The sequence below is a fragment of the Lonchura striata genome, chromosome 12, assembly GCF_050655825.1.
Source record: "Lonchura striata isolate lonStrDom1 chromosome 12, ASM5065582v1, whole genome shotgun sequence".
Classification (NCBI taxonomy): Eukaryota; Metazoa; Chordata; class Aves; order Passeriformes; family Estrildidae; genus Lonchura; species Lonchura striata.
Genome location: NC_140714.1, coordinates 15,711,403 through 15,727,349, shown reverse-complemented (window position 1 = coordinate 15,727,349; position 15,947 = coordinate 15,711,403). Strand labels below are relative to the sequence as shown.

General features: G+C 54.5%; 1 long non-coding RNA gene across 1 annotated transcript; it reads left to right on the top strand.

Moving 5' to 3' along the window:
* The first annotated feature begins 7,209 nt into the window (after positions 1 to 7,209).
* Positions 7,210 to 7,770, top strand: LOC146766259 (uncharacterized). The gene is made up of 2 exons (XR_014958081.1): positions 7,210 to 7,357; positions 7,576 to 7,770. It is a non-coding gene; the product is annotated as an uncharacterized LOC146766259 (long non-coding RNA).
* Positions 7,771 to 15,947: the final 8,177 nt, after the last annotated feature.

The window sequence follows — 15,947 nt, the reverse complement described above, 5'->3', positions numbered from 1 at the left end:
GTACCCAAGAGAACATTTTACTGTGTCCTACTGTCCAGTGCTGAACAGGGTTGAGACAGAGCAGGTGGCTCTGTGACTGTGTGCAACGTGCAGGAGCAGCAGCAGAGCAGCAGCAGAGCAGTGCCCCATGGCTGCCTCGGGGCCTGGCATTTGGCCCTGCACTTGCTGCAGGAGTCCCTGCCTGGGTTTCCTGCTGGCCAAACCTTCGCACCCATCTCAGAACCTGGGTTCCCAAGGGGGCCGCCTCAAGTGGTTGCCAGGGACCTGAGGCCATGGCCGCCCCAATTTTGGCTGCACGATGCTGATGTCAGAGTGGCCATTGTGACCCGTGCAAGCAAGGTCACAAAAGGGAAGGCTGGGCTCAGGCCGCGTGTCAGTGCGACCTGACAACGGGAGGAGAAGGCAGGGCAGGGACGCTGCTGCTCAGGGACCAGCGGAGCCCCGCAGCTCGGGGCTCTGGGCCTGTGCTGCAGGCTCCCCTGCCTCTCCCTGCCCAGAATCAGCAGAGGAACAGCCAGAGCGGACTGCGGTGTTCCTCGAGGCGACGACGGGAGGAGAAGGCGGACAGGAGCAGGGCTCACGCAGGGCTCAGCAGGGACTAGTGCCCTCGTGGCTCTGGGCCTGTTCTGCAAACTCCCCACACTCTTCTGTCTCCCAGACAGGGAGAGGACCATCACCTGGAGGAGACTTTGGCGTTTCTGGACAGGGACCCACCGCTGACGGCTGCCATGAGTGACAGCAAGCCGGAGGGCCCTGGTGCCAGGGAGCCAGGTGAGGGCAAAGCCGCCCTCCCAGAGCCGGGCCCAGGGGCTCCTGTGGCAGGCGTTGTGTGGGGCCCAGAGCAGAGGCAGGGGGAGGCAGGAGCTGCTCAGCCATGCCGCGGCTGGGAGCCTCCTTCCTGCCCAAGTGGGGCCCAGCTGGGCCAGGGGGCAGCTCTTGGGACACCCGTGCCCGCAATGGCCCCTGCTCTCCAAGGCCTCCAGCCCTGCCCATCAGCCAGGAAGGCAGGCAGGGACAGAGCAGCCCTTGGGGCCGATGCTGCTGCAGCCAAAGAGCCCCGCAGAGGTTCTCATGCCCTCTGCCATTGGCTCTGTGCCCTGCAGCGTGCATGCTGTGTCGCCGTGCAGAGGCTGACCCGGACATCTGCGGTGACAAACTGGAGAAGGGCGGGCTCTGTGCCCACTGGTACTGCCTGGTGAGTGGCTCCAGGAACTCCTTCTACCATTGCAATGGGCAGTTCCTGCCCCTCTCTCCTCATCTGCTCCTCCCCTCTGCTGCAGTTGTTTGCCACTCTACTTCATCGTCAAGAGAACAAGCATCTTGGACTCATGGGATTTCTTCCTCGAGATATCCAAATTGCAGTGCGGCAGGCGGCACAAAAGGTGAGAGCCTGACGCAAGCAGGGAGATTTGTGCCAGGCGAGGTTTGCCAGAGCTTAGCCCAGACACTTGGAAGGAAAGGCCTGCCCTTCCGGGCGGCAGTGGGACAAAGTCTGGCTGCCAGCAGCTGCACAGAGGCTCTGGCACGGGAGCCCCCCTCCTCCACCAGACGGCTCTGTGGGCTGAGACCCAGCAGCGGCCACATCCTGCGCCCTGCCCGGAGCGCTGGGGCTGCCTGGGGTGGCCCCGAGGCTGCTGCTGATGGGGCTGCTTGGCTCTTTCCAGCGCTGCTGCGTCTGTGGCCAGAGCGGGGCAACCATCATGTGCTGCTGGCAGAGCTGTGACAGATGGTTCCACCTGCCCTGTGCCAAGGAGGGCGGCTGTGTCACGCAGTATATTACATATTACAGGTACCTCCTCCCCACTCCTGGTCACCCCTGGCGGAAGATCCAACATTTCTCACTTTGCCCATCCATTTTCCTGCAGGTCCTTCTGCCCTGTGCACCGTCCAAGGCAGGACGTTGAGGTGACTCCAGAGCCGGGCACCCATTGTCTCATCTGCTTGGAACCAGTGGAGCATAGAAAGACCTTCAGAACCCTGGTGTGCCCAGTGTGCAAAGGGGCCTGGTTCCACAGGGACTGCATCCAGGTAGGAGCCCTTCCCTCAGCCCCAGGGCACAGCAGGTGCTCAGCAGCACCAGGGCCTTGCTCAGCCTGCTTCTGTTTGCCCTGCAGGAACAAGCCACGCGTGCTGGTGTTTTATACTTCCAGTGCCCCATATGCAGAGACGAGGAGGCATTCGTTGTCGAAATGTTCATGCTGGGGATCCGAATCCCCTTCAGGTTGGTGTCCTTCTGCCTGCCTCACGGTACAGGAGGTGCAAGGTCTGTGCTGTGCCAGGCCCTACCCCAGCAGTCCTGGCCCTGCCCTGTCCCGTGAGTCTGGGCTTCAGCTTCACACACGCCTTGGAAAAGTACGGGAGGAAGAGCAGGGACAACCTGTACCTCCATGAGGGGATGGCAGCAGAAACTCATCAGCTTTTCCTTTCTCCATCAGACTGCCAACATGGGAGGATGATGATGACTTTGTGGATCTAGGAGAGTGGCACAGCAGGTGCAATGCCAGGGATTGCCTTTACCCGGGAGGCAGGGACGAGGCAGAGGAAGAGGGGTAAGTTGGGGAGCTGCACCTGAGGCTCTGCAGGGTACCCGTGTCACTTCAAGGGCTCAAAGAGAAAAGAACTAGAAGAGCTTGGCCAGACAATCACTTTGTCCTCAGTGCCATAAACCCATTTGCTTCCCCAGGCCCTGGGAACTGCTCGTGTGCTCCTCCTGTGCTGCTGAGGGCACCCACAGGCGCTGCTCCGGCCTGAGAAACAGTGTACAGAGCTGGGAGTGTGACAGCTGTGCTGGTCTTGAAACGGGTATGAGGCAAAGCACCCGGTGTCCCTGGGCTTGGGGCAGTGCCCAGGCTGGGCCTGGCAGAGCCCGTCTGCTCCTGAAGGGCTGGGGTTTTGCTCTGGCCAGGCTTGCCTTGGGCCTGGGTGCTCTTTGACATTCCTGCTTGCCCTTACAGCTCCCAGGGATGAGCCAGAGCTCAGTGGCCCCAGCCCGACCAGTCAGTCAGGACTGGAGCCTGCTCACAGCTCTGCAGAATCTGAAGCCATCAGCCCCAGCTCCCATGGCCCGGTGCCATCGGGGCAGGATCCCCAGGCTTCATCTGCAGTGACCAGCAGCCGCAGCAGCCAGCAATGCACAGCACGGCAGCAGTCTCTGCCATCTCCCTCGCTGGACACCAGCAGCCCCAGCACATCAAGGTCAACGAACAGCAGCACCCCTGAGCTTGAGGACAGGGGCCATTCCAGACATGCTGGGCCCAGCCGCAGGCGCACCCGCTCCCGCCAGCAAGGTCGGGCCCCAGATGGGCCAGTCCGATCGAGGAGTCGCTGTCACTGGTGCAGCAGGACAAGACGAAGGAGTGAGAGGCCCAGGCGAAGGGAGACACCTTCACAGGCATTCCCCAGACGCAGCCGCTCCCGCCAGGAACGTCGGGCCCTAAGTCCACCTGTCCGGTCCAGGAGTCGCCGTGACAGCAGCCACAGCACAGCACCAAGGATTGAGAGGCCCAGGCAAAGGGAGACTCCATCAGGGGCATCCCGCCGACGCAGCCGCTCCCGCCTGCAGCGCCGGGCCTCGGATCAACCTGTCCGGTCCAGGAGTCGCCGTGACAGCAGCCACAGGACAACACCAAGGACTGAGAGGCCCAGGCAAAGGGAGACTCCATCAGGGGCATCCCGCAGACGCAGCCGCTCCCGCCTGCAGCGCCAGGCCTCGGATCAACCTCTCCGGTCCAGGAGTCGCCGTGACAGCAGCCACAGGACAACACCAAGGATTGAGAGGCCCAGGCAAAGGGAGACTCCATCAGGGGCATCCCGCCGACGCAGCCGCTCCCGCCTGCAGCGCCGGGCCTCGGATCAACCTCTCCGTTCCAGGAGTCGCCAGGACAGGAGCAGGAGGAGAGCAGCAAGTGCTGAGTGGCCCAGGCGCACGGGAACACTGTCAGGGAGCTCCCGCAGGAGCAACCGCTCCCGCCAGAGGCGTCGGGCCTCAAATGGGACCTCCAACAGCAGCACGTAGCCTCATCTTTTCTTTCTAGTCCATCTCTTCGCTGTCGGAAGTGAAGGTGAGAACGGTCAGTACAGGGACCTTGCGATTTGCAGGTCTGTGAGAAAACTGCATTAGATCTTATCATTTCTACTGGCAGGAAAGTAGTCTTGTGCTAAATCCCTTGATTTCTGTCTTCCCATGTATTAAGTGAAAAGTCACTTAAATGATGTGGCTAATGAGAAAGGACTCTTGTTCCGGCCTTTTGACTCCAAGCTGAGATGTTTCCCCACTACTCACTCTTGAGTGAACCTCTCCTTAATGGGCTTGGATATGGTTAGGGAGACGTTCAGAGTAAGGTGCTCCTTGGGAAGCTGTCTTTGGAAAGGACGTGTGCTGTTTTGCTATCCTTGAACAATCTCATTTCAGTAAAGCCAAAAGAAAGGAGAAAGAAGAGAGCGAGACACTGCCTCAAGTGTCTGAAGAAACCAGACTACTGTAAGCAATACAGTAATCTGAAGAAATCAGATTACTGTATTGCTGCTGATTTAAAAGACTTGTTTGGAGCTTCAAAGAACAAACCAGAAAAGACTGTGGAAATACCCCGGGACAAAGAGGATGCACAGGACTCTGCCCCAGATGACCATTTTGGACCTTTGCCCAAGAACGACACAGCTCAGGAGTAGAGTGCTTTCAAGTTTTCCTTCTCTGGAGACAAACAAGAGTTAGGCATCACAAAAGGTAACAACAGAACCCTTCTCACAGTGCCATTTCTAAGGAAGAGCTTCTGGCAGGCACTGTAGAGCATTGTGGTGTAACGAAGGTCAGGACGCAGGGGATTTTCAGCAGCAGAAGTCAGTAAGTAGGCAGCAGCATTTTGATCTTCATTTCTGCTTGCCAAGGCTGTGGTAGATTAATGAGCGGTAACTCATGCTTGCATCTCAGGAATTCTGGAAGGCATGCTTTGAGAAGGCATTGGGGTTTTTGCTGAGTGGTGAAAAAGCTTGTTGTCATGCCCTGAATCTCTCAAACAGGGAGGAAGGTGGCACACCAGTCATATCAAGTTTCAGAGAACCCAACAAGATTTTAAAGGAAATGTGTGTTAATGGAGAGGGAGGAGCAAAATTCTGGAGTTGACCTCAAAATCCATGAACATTCTCTTTGTTACCGAGTTCTATTCTTGGACCTTTAGAAAAAGGAAACTGAATGACAAATGATCGTTGCAGTGTTCTAAGCTTAGATAAAATGAGGCCTTATGAAAAGAAGATGAAAGAACATTAAATCGACTAACAGGCCTGTAGGAGAGAAAAGAAACCATGTGAACTTATCCAAAATTTAAAAAAAACCCAACGCAACAACACAAAGCAAGGAGTCCTCCACAGTTGTGCTGAATTCAGAAGGTATTCAGTGTCTTCTGAATGCAACGCAAAGTGTTTAAGAATACAGCAGAGATCCCGAGAACAGAGAGGAAAATCCTGGAGCAGAGATGTAGCTCAGAAAATCTGGCAGGAGCAGATTCTGTCCTTCCTACATCTGTCTTCTCCACGGTAAGTATTTGTCTTGAAAGGAGGAATCCTTCCTGATAAGTGGAGGAATAATCTGGATGTGGCTTTGTTTCCTTTTTGGTGCTGTTATTGCAGAGTCTTGCCGACTTGGAACAGTAAAGCTGGTAAAAGTCACAAGGCAAGAGGATTCACGTTTCCAAGACGGCAGTTCTGAGGGTGATGATGAGCCTGAGACGTGAGACACTGAAACGGACCAAGAAATGCAAGTTCCACTTCTATTTGTTGTCTACTTGCCTGTAGTAGTTGGATGCTATGGGAATATTAATAGCAGCACTCAGGGAATGGGAAACTGAGATTGCACACCTCTGAGCAATGCAAGTAATCTTGGAAAACCATTTGTGCTGCCCAGAGCCAAAACTCCCAGCAGCCCATGTGATGTGAAGTTGAATATGAAAAGAGAGACGTTGAGCGCAAGAAATTAATGGGCTCATCTTGCTTTGACCAACTCCAAACTGAGTTTGGCCAGAAGCCAAAGACACAGCCAGTTTTCTTTTAAGAAGTGGTTTATTTTTGTAATAGAAGGCTCGATTTGGTTACTAGGGAATAAAGCTTTTCAATGTATACCATTTCTCTGAAGCACTGCAGTTTTAACTTGCATTCATGAAATTTGATATAACAATTTTGGATGCTAAAATCCCTTTGTACTTGTCTAGGTTCGTTTCTTTACCACGCACAGAAAGTGCTAGAGTTGTCTTCTTCTTTGAAGATGATGAACGCCTAAGAGGTGCGACAGAATTTCTTCACCCCCTTTTGTATTTTTTTAAAACTGTTCCTGGAATTTCATGAGGAGGCAAAAATGCTGCCTGCCTGGGAATGTTTTCTAGTCAAATTTTGGCATCCTTACTTGTGCTCAAAATTGTGGTAGAATCCCGTGAGAAAGTCCTGGTAAAATAAAGGCCAAGCAGATTTCTGGCTTTCTTCTCTTTCAGATAATTGCCTAATAGGAATCTGGACTTTTAGAGCTTACCAAAACATTAGCCACTTGACAGGTTACCTAGACATTTTGGATCCTTTCAGGTATTTATATAATGTTTAACTTTTTCCTGTCTTTCTGGAGTTACCACTAGGAATGTTGAGTGTTCGTGTCAGCCCCATATGTCCCTGTGGTTCTTTGTCCTAATGAATCTGGGGTTTTCCCTTCTGAATCCAGGGCATTTTGTATTTAGAAGCAAAGAAAACAACAACCAAAGGAAACACGCAGAGTCCCCAAGAATTGCAGAGGCCAGCAAAACAATTGCTTGTTATGTGTTTTGTAGAATAGTCTTAAGACAGGCTTAAATGATGTGCATTTCTCGAGACTGATTTGATAACACTGCAGGAATGTATTGCTGTGTTCATACAGTGCCCAGCACTCTTCCAGCCTGTCTGATTTGCAGGGGGTGTTAAAATGGAGAGCTCAGTCCTCAGCAGGCCCCAGTTCTGGGGGAAGATGTGTGATCCTGGTGCTGAGCTTCTAATGAAACAGCGGCTATTTCACTGCAATTTACACTGCAGCATGCTGAGGAAAACTGCTGCTGCCTTTCATTGGCCCTCAGACACCAGGCTGCAGGAGGGAACATTTCTGTTGGGAGACAGCGTCTGGTGGGGGGCAAGAGAATAGGAAGGATGTGAAGAATTGACTCCTGACTTTATTGCTGAGTTGTCCGTGATTATTAGAAGCAGCAGCAAAATTGAAAAGTTGTTAAGCCTAATTAATAGGTTCTTCTTTTTTTTTTATTTTTGTGCAGAGGGCCCAAAGTTATTTTGTAGGTCATTAGAGCTCAATGAAGAAAAAGAGGGTTGGGAAGACCGACGTAGATTATTGCTTGAGGTGAGTATGTAACATCTGTTCCCTGGGAACTGTAGGTGAAAGCTGAGCATGGGGAGGAAATGCAGGTATGAATGGGCATGCAGAATTAATTCAGGACCTCAAGAAGAGCCTGCAACTTTGCAACTCCCCAGGAACAAAAGTGTTTTAGTGTACCGGTGTGTATAACATCATGTTGTGTTGTCCAGTCAGGTAAACCATTACATCTTTGTATGTTACAGGAGCAGCTACTTAACTGTATGTAAAGGATGTATTTAAGAGAAGGAGTGAATTTAGAGACTTCTCCTAATAGTGGATTCAGAAACTTCTTTGAAGAATTTGTTCGATTTTCATTATTTCCCGGAATGCTGAAGGAAGCAGAAGGATACGAAAAAGAAAGTGCAGGGAAACCAATAAACTCTTTAATGAATAGAAAAGGGCCACGTTTGTTCCTTGAAGAAGTGGTCAAACAATGTTACTTTCAAAATCCTTTCAAAGATCTAAGAGGAAAAAAAATTGGCGAACCCTGTTCGGCAGTGTTTCCGAGCTGGGGCTGATGGTCTTGGGTGCTGGAGAGCCACGGGAAGGCTCCAGTCCTGACTGCCCGGCCAGGCTGTGGCCATTGAGCTCTGGCTCATCCCTGGCAGCTCTAAGGGCAAGCAGGAATGACAAAGGTGCCCCAGAGCCGGGCCAGGGCACACCTGGGCACTGGCCCCGGCTCTCCAGGAGCAGACGGGCTCTGCCAAGCCCGACCTGGGCACTGTCCCCAGCCCAGGGACACGCGGCTGCTTTGCCCGGAGCCGTGCCCATAGCAGCAGAGCTGTCACACCCCAGCTGGCTGTGGTGGGTGTGAGGCTCCAGCAGTGCCCGTGGGTGCCCTGGGCAGCGCATCAGCAGCAGCACAGGAGCTGGTGGCAGCGCTTGGGGAAGCACAGGGGACAGCCTCTGCACGGCGACAGAGCATGCAGGCTGCAGGGCAGAGAGCCAATGGCAGCGGGCATGAGCACCTCTGCGGGGCTCTTTGGCTGCAGCAGCATCGGCCCCAAGGGCTGCTCTGTCCCTGCCTGCCTTCCTGGCTGATGGGCAGGGCTGGAGGCCTTGGAGAGCAGGGGCCATTGCGGGCACGGGTGTCCCAAGAGCTGCCCCCTGGCCCAGCTGGGCCCCACTTGGGCAGGAAGGAGGCTCCCAGCCGCGGCATGGCTGAGCAGCTCCTGCCTCCCCCTGCCTCTGCTCTGGGCCCCACACAACGCCTGCCACAGGAGCCCCTGGGCCCGGCTCTGGGAGGGCGGCTTTGCCCTCACCTGGCTCCCTGGCACCAGGGCCCTCCTGCTTGCTGTCACTCATGGCAGCCGTCAGCGGTGGGTCCCTGTCCAGAAACGCCAAAGTCTCCTCCAGGTGCTGGTCCGCTCCCTGTCTGGGAGACAGAAGAGTCTGGGGAGTTTGCAGAACAGGCCCAGAGCCACGAGGGCACTAGTCCCTGCTAAGCCCTGCGTGAGCCCTGCTCCTGTCCGCCTTCTCCTCCCGTCGTCGCCTCGAGGAACACCGCAGTCCGCTCTGGCTGTTCCTCCGCTGATTCTGGGCAGGGAGAGGCAGGGGAGCCTGCAGCACAGGCCCAGAGCCCCGAGCTGTGGGGCTCCTCTGGTCCCTGAGCAGCAGCGTCCCTGCCCTGCCTTCTCCTCCCGTTGTCAGGTCGCACTGACACGCGGCCTGAGCCCAGCCTTCCCTTTTGGGGCCAAGGGGAATCTTTGCCCCTGCCTCTGGCTCAGGCTGCTCTGCCAGCAGGTCTCAGGGAAGGCGATACCCCCCAGAGAGAGGCGTGAGCTGTGGAGGAAAGCCTCTGCAGTCATCCAAAAGGGCACCAAGACGGAGCCAGCAAACTGCAGCCCTATCAGCATCACTCCATCCCCAGAAAGGTGACAGAAAGACTCCTCTTTGATGTCATCTCTAAGCCTGTGGAATAACAGGAAGGGAAAACTGTGGATGGGCTTAGCAGCTGTTCTGCAGGGCAAATGACTGAGTTAGCAGAAGAGAAATTAGCAAAATACAAGTTTTTCCATGGCAAGGAAGAAAGCAAGGCTGTTAGCATGGAAACTGATAAACACATCGGGGTTCCTTGTAGTTAGAGGATACGTGCCTTAGTGAGCAGCATGCATGCCTTCATACTTTGCGGTAAACACATTTGCGATGAATTGTTGACATTAAATGCTTTGTACCAATAAAATACAATAAGCTATTGCTCTGTCCATTGAATATCTTGAGCTTTTTTGATCTACCTAATGATTTAAGATCACACTTTCTTAGGGGTATAAAAACTTGAGAACAACTTGTAATAAAGAAGAAGCCATTGTTGTCGCAGCACAGGTGTATGTGTATGGCTTGTGTCCATCTCTACAGCGACAGAAAACCATGCTTGACCAATCTCACAGCCACCTCTGCTGCACTGACTGGCTGGGCTTGTGAGGGGAGAGCAGTGGCTGTTTGTTGGAGCTTATTTTAAGTTGGGGTGGTTTTGTGTGGTGGAAAAATTTTTCTTTTAATTTGTGCTTTTAAAGAAAGGCTTGGAAGTTTTTTGTTGTTTGGTTTTAAGGTAGTAGTAGTTTATTGTAAGTTATTGAAAAGATTGTCTTCTTGGGTAGTTGTGGTTTGCTTAGTAGCTTAGGTAAAGGCACATACATACTTTGATGTCTTTTCTGACTTGTTTTTTTCTTTTCCCCCCCTGCCCAGGGTTGGTGTTATTTTTTTATATGGTACATTATGTGTTAAATGTTTATAGTTTTTCTTTAATGCTTATTACTTATATTAAATGGTGCTTTTTTACTCTAAATTAATTTGTGAGTGTTAACATTACTAAGAATATGGAGGTAAGGAAGAAGAAAGAGGGAGGACAGGATAGGCCTAAATCTCTTTATCTTAAAACTTTTGACTTTTATGTATAAAACTAAAACCCCCCTGTATAAGACTTTAAATCTTCTTGTATAGCACTTAAACATTCTTCTGTTTACTTTGCAACTACTTTTACTATAATATTTAAAATTTTTTGTGACTCTTTGTTCTTTTTATAAGGTTGGTAAATTATTCTATGGTTTAAATCTAAGATTACAGCTGTTTTTAGTTGCCTGCTAGGGTCTTAAATGCTTCTGACTTGGACTTGGAACATCTAAAAATGTCTGAGGGGCATTTTGAGTTCTGACAGCTGTTGTCAGCCGGGACTTCAGCGAGGCTTTGTCCCGGCCTCCCGTATCAGGGTCACGGGGCAGCTCAGGGACAGTGGCGTAGAGAAGTGGACAGTGGAGCTCCAAACTCAGAGAGCTGTGAGCTCAGGGGGCCCTGCTGGGACCAGCCTTGTTTGCCCTATTCCCCAGTGACCTGGCAGAAGGGACGGAGCCCTCGCTCAGCAGGTTTGCTGATGGGATGGAAAAGGGAGCAGGAGGTTAAAAAACCACAAGGCTGTGCTGCCCTTCAGTGAGACCTGGGCATGCTTGAGAGTTGAGCAGAGAGGGACCTAGTGAAGTTGCACAGAGGAAAGCCTCTAGAAGAGCTTGAAGGTTTGTAATTACCAGGCAACAGAAGTTCTTTAGTATAGAGGCGTGTATAACGTCATCTTGTGATGTCCATTCAGGGAAACCACTGCACCTCTGTATGTTACAGGAGCAGTTCCTTCTTGGTATGTAAAAAAGTCTTTGAGACAAACCGTGAATTCAGAAACTTCCCCTAGCATTATGCTGGATTTTCACAATTTTCTGGACTGCCTGGTGAAGCGTAAGGATTCCAAAAAGAAAGGGAAAGCAAACCAATAAATCTTCTCTTAGACATCAGAAGCGTTTCCTGTTTGTTCCTTGAAGAAGTTGCCAAACAATGTTACTTTGGAAATCCTTTCAAAGATCTAATAGGAGAAAGCATTGGGCCAAAATGTTCGCCTGTGTTTCTGAAGAGGAACCTTTTGCTTTTTGTGTCAATTCCAGGTTTGTAGCAGGGTTTGGGGTTTTCTGTGTGTTTTCTTTGAATGTGAGTTGCGTTTACGCGGGACTTTGAATGATTCGATCATGTACCCAAGAGAACATTTTACTGTGTCCTACTGTCCAGTGCTGAACAGGGTTGAGACAGAGCAGGTGGCTCTGTGACTGTGTGCAACGTGCAGGAGCAGCAGCAGAGCAGCAGCAGAGCAGTGCCCCATGGCTGCCTCGGGGCCTGGCATTTGGCCCTGCACTTGCTGCAGGAGTCCCTGCCTGGGTTTCCTGCTGGCCAAACCTTCGCACCCATCTCAGAACCTGGGTTCCCAAGGGGGCCGCCTCAAGTGGTTGCCAGGGACCTGAGGCCATGGCCGCCCCAATTTTGGCTGCACGATGCTGATGTCAGAGTGGCCATTGTGACCCGTGCAAGCAAGGTCACAAAAGGGAAGGCTGGGCTCAGGCCGCGTGTCAGTGCGACCTGACAACGGGAGGAGAAGGCAGGGCAGGGACGCTGCTGCTCAGGGACCAGCGGAGCCCCACAGCTCGGGGCTCTGGGCCTGTGCTGCAGGCTCCCCTGCCTCTCCCTGCCCAGAATCAGCAGAGGAACAGCCAGAGCGGACTGCGGTGTTCCTCGAGGCGACGACGGGAGGAGAAGGCGGACAGGAGCAGGGCTCACGCAGGGCTCAGCAGGGACTAGTGCCCTCGTGGCTCTGGGCCTGTTCTGCAAACTCCCCACACTCTTCTGTCTCCCAGACAGGGAGAGGACCAGCACCTGGAGGAGACTTTGGCGTTTCTGGACAGGGACCCACCGCTGACGGCTGCCATGAGTGACAGCAAGCCGGAGGGCCCTGGTGCCAGGGAGCCAGGTGAGGGCAAAGCCGCCCTCCCAGAGCCGGGCCCAGGGGCTCCTGTGGCAGGCGTTGTGTGGGGCCCAGAGCAGAGGCAGGGGGAGGCAGGAGCTGCTCAGCCATGCCGCGGCTGGGAGCCTCCTTCCTGCCCAAGTGGGGCCCAGCTGGGCCAGGGGGCAGCTCTTGGGACACCCGTGCCCGCAATGGCCCCTGCTCTCCAAGGCCTCCAGCCCTGCCCATCAGCCAGGAAGGCAGGCAGGGACAGAGCAGCCCTTGGGGCCGATGCTGCTGCAGCCAAAGAGCCCCGCAGAGGTTCTCATGCCCTCTGCCATTGGCTCTGTGCCCTGCAGCGTGCATGCTGTGTCGCCGTGCAGAGGCTGACCCGGACATCTGCGGTGACAAACTGGAGAAGGGCGGGCTCTGTGCCCACTGGTACTGCCTGGTGAGTGGCTCCAGGAACTCCTTCTACCATTGCAATGGGCAGTTCCTGCCCCTCTCTCCTCATCTGCTCCTCCCCTCTGCTGCAGTTGTTTGCCACTCTACTTCATCGTCAAGAGAACAAGCATCTTGGACTCATGGGATTTCTTCCTCGAGATATCCAAATTGCAGTGCGGCGGGCAGCACAAAAGGTGAGAGTCCGACGCAAGCAGGGAGATTTGTGCCAGGTGAGGTTTGCCAGAGCTTAGCCCAGACACTTGGAAGGAAAGGCCTGCCCTTCCGGGCGGCAGTGGGACAAAGTCTGGCTGCCAGCAGCTGCACAGAGGCTCTGGCATGGGAGCCCCCCTCCTCCACCAGACGGCTCTGTGGGCTGAGACCCAGCAGCGGCCACATCCTGCGCCCTGCCCGGAGCGCTGGGGCTGCCTGGGGTGGCCCCGAGGCTGCTGCTGATGGGGCTGCTTGGCTCTTTCCAGCGCTGCTGCGTCTGTGGCCAGAGCGGGGCAACCATCATGTGCTGCTGGCAGAGCTGTGACAGATGGTTCCACCTGCCCTGTGCCAAGGAGGGCGGCTGTGTCACGCAGTATATTACATATTACAGGTACCTCCTCCCCACTCCTGGTCACCCCTGGCGGAAGATCCAACATTTCTCACTTTGCCCATCCATTTTCCTGCAGGTCCTTCTGCCCTGTGCACCGTCCAAGGCAGGACGTTGAGGTGACTCCAGAGCCGGGCACCCATTGTCTCATCTGCTTGGAACCAGTGGAGCATAGAAAGACCTTCAGAACCCTGGTGTGCCCAGTGTGCAAAGGGGCCTGGTTCCACAGGGACTGCATCCAGGTAGGAGCCCTTCCCTCAGCCCCAGGGCACAGCAGGTGCTCAGCAGCACCAGGGCCTTGCTCAGCCTGCTTCTGTTTGCCCTGCAGGAACAAGCCACGCGTGCTGGTGTTTTATACTTCCAGTGCCCCATATGCAGAGACGAGGAGGCATTCGTTGTCGAAATGTTCATGCTGGGGATCCGAATCCCCTTCAGGTTGGTGTCCTTCTGCCTGCCTCACGGTACAGGAGGTGCAAGGTCTGTGCTGTGCCAGGCCCTACCCCAGCAGTCCTGGCCCTGCCCTGTCCCGTGAGTCTGGGCTTCAGCTTCACACACGCCTTGGAAAAGTACGGGAGGAAGAGCAGGGACAACCTGTACCTCCATGAGGGGATGGCAGCAGAAACTCATCAGCTTTTCCTTTCTCCATCAGACTGCCAACATGGGAGGATGATGATGACTTTGTGGATCTAGGAGAGTGGCACAGCAGGTGCAATGCCAGGGATTGCCTTTACCCGGGAGGCAGGGACGAGGCAGAGGAAGAGGGGTAAGTTGGGGAGCTGCACCTGAGGCTCTGCAGGGTACCCGTGTCACTTCAAGGGCTCAAAGAGAAAAGAACTAGAAGAGCTTGGCCAGACAATCACTTTGTCCTCAGTGCCATAAACCCATTTGCTTCCCCAGGCCCTGGGAACTGCTCGTGTGCTCCTCCTGTGCTGCTGAGGGCACCCACAGGCGCTGCTCCGGCCTGAGAAACAGTGTACAGAGCTGGGAGTGTGACAGCTGTGCTGGTCTTGAAACGGGTATGAGGCAAAGCACCCGGTGTCCCTGGGCTTGGGGCAGTGCCCAGGCTGGGCCTGGCAGAGCCCGTCTGCTCCTGAAGGGCTGGGGTTTTGCTCTGGCCAGGCTTGCCTTGGGCCTGGGTGCTCTTTGACATTCCTGCTTGCCCTTACAGCTCCCAGGGATGAGCCAGAGCTCAGTGGCCCCAGCCCGACCAGTCAGTCAGGACTGGAGCCTGCTCACAGCTCTGCAGAATCTGAAGCCATCAGCCCCAGCTCCCATGGCCCGGTGCCATCGGGGCAGGATCCCCAGGCTTCATCTGCAGTGACCAGCAGCCGCAGCAGCCAGCAATGCACAGCACGGCAGCAGTCTCTGCCATCTCCCTCGCTGGACACCAGCAGCCCCAGCACATCAAGGTCAACGAACAGCAGCACCCCTGAGCTTGAGGACAGGGGCCATTCCAGACATGCTGGGCCCAGCCGCAGGCGCACCCGCTCCCGCCAGCAAGGTCGGGCCCCAGATGGGCCAGTCCGATCGAGGAGTCGCTGTCACTGGTGCAGCAGGACAAGACGAAGGAGTGAGAGGCCCAGGCGAAGGGAGACACCTTCACAGGCATCCCCCAGACGCAGCCGCTCCCGCCAGGAACGTCGGGCCCTAAGTCCACCTGTCCGGTCCAGGAGTCGCCGTGACAGCAGCCACAGCACAGCACCAAGGATTGAGAGGCCCAGGCAAAGGGAGACTCCATCAGGGGCATCCCGCCGACGCAGCCGCTCCCGCCTGCAGCGCCGGGCCTCGGATCAACCTGTCCGGTCCAGGAGTCGCCGTGACAGCAGCCACAGGACAACACCAAGGACTGAGAGGCCCAGGCAAAGGGAGACTCCATCAGGGGCATCCCGCAGACGCAGCCGCTCCCGCCTGCAGCGCCGGGCCTCGGATCAACCTCTCCGGTCCAGGAGTCGCCGTGACAGCAGCCACAGGACAACACCAAGGATTGAGAGGCCCAGGCAAAGGGAGACTCCATCAGGGGCATCCCGCCGACGCAGCTGCTCCCGCCTGCAGCGCCGGGCCTCGGATCAACCTCTCCGTTCCAGGAGTCGCCAGGACAGGAGCAGGAGGAGAGCAGCAAGTGCTGAGTGGCCCAGGCGCACGGGAACACTGTCAGGGAGCTCCCGCAGGAGCAACCGCTCCCGCCAGAGGCGTCGGGCCTCAAATGGGACCTCCAACAGCAGCACGTAGCCTCATCTTTTCTTTCTAGTCCATCTCTTCGCTGTCGGAAGTGAAGGTGAGAACGGTCAGTACAGGGACCTTGCGATTTGCAGGTCTGTGAGAAAACTGCATTAGATCTTATCATTTCTACTGGCAGGAAAGTAGTCTTGTGCTAAATCCCTTGATTTCTGTCTTCCCATGTATTAAGTGAAAAGTCACTTAAATGATGTGGCTAATGAGAAAGGACTCTTGTTCCGGCCTTTTGACTCCAAGCTGAGATGTTTCCCCACTACTCACTCTTGAGTGAACCTCTCCTTAATGGGCTTGGATATGGTTAGGGAGACGTTCAGAGTAAGGTGCTCCTTGGGAAGCTGTCTTTGGAAAGGACGTGTGCTGTTTTGCTATCCTTGAACAATCTCATTTCAGTAAAGCCAAAAGAAAGGAGAAAGAAGAGAGCGAGACACTGCCTCAAGTGTCTGAAGAAACCAGACTACTGTAAGCAATACAGTAATCTGAAGAAATCAGATTACTGTATTGCTGCTGATTTAAAAGACTTGTTTGGAGCTTCAAAGAACAAACCAGAA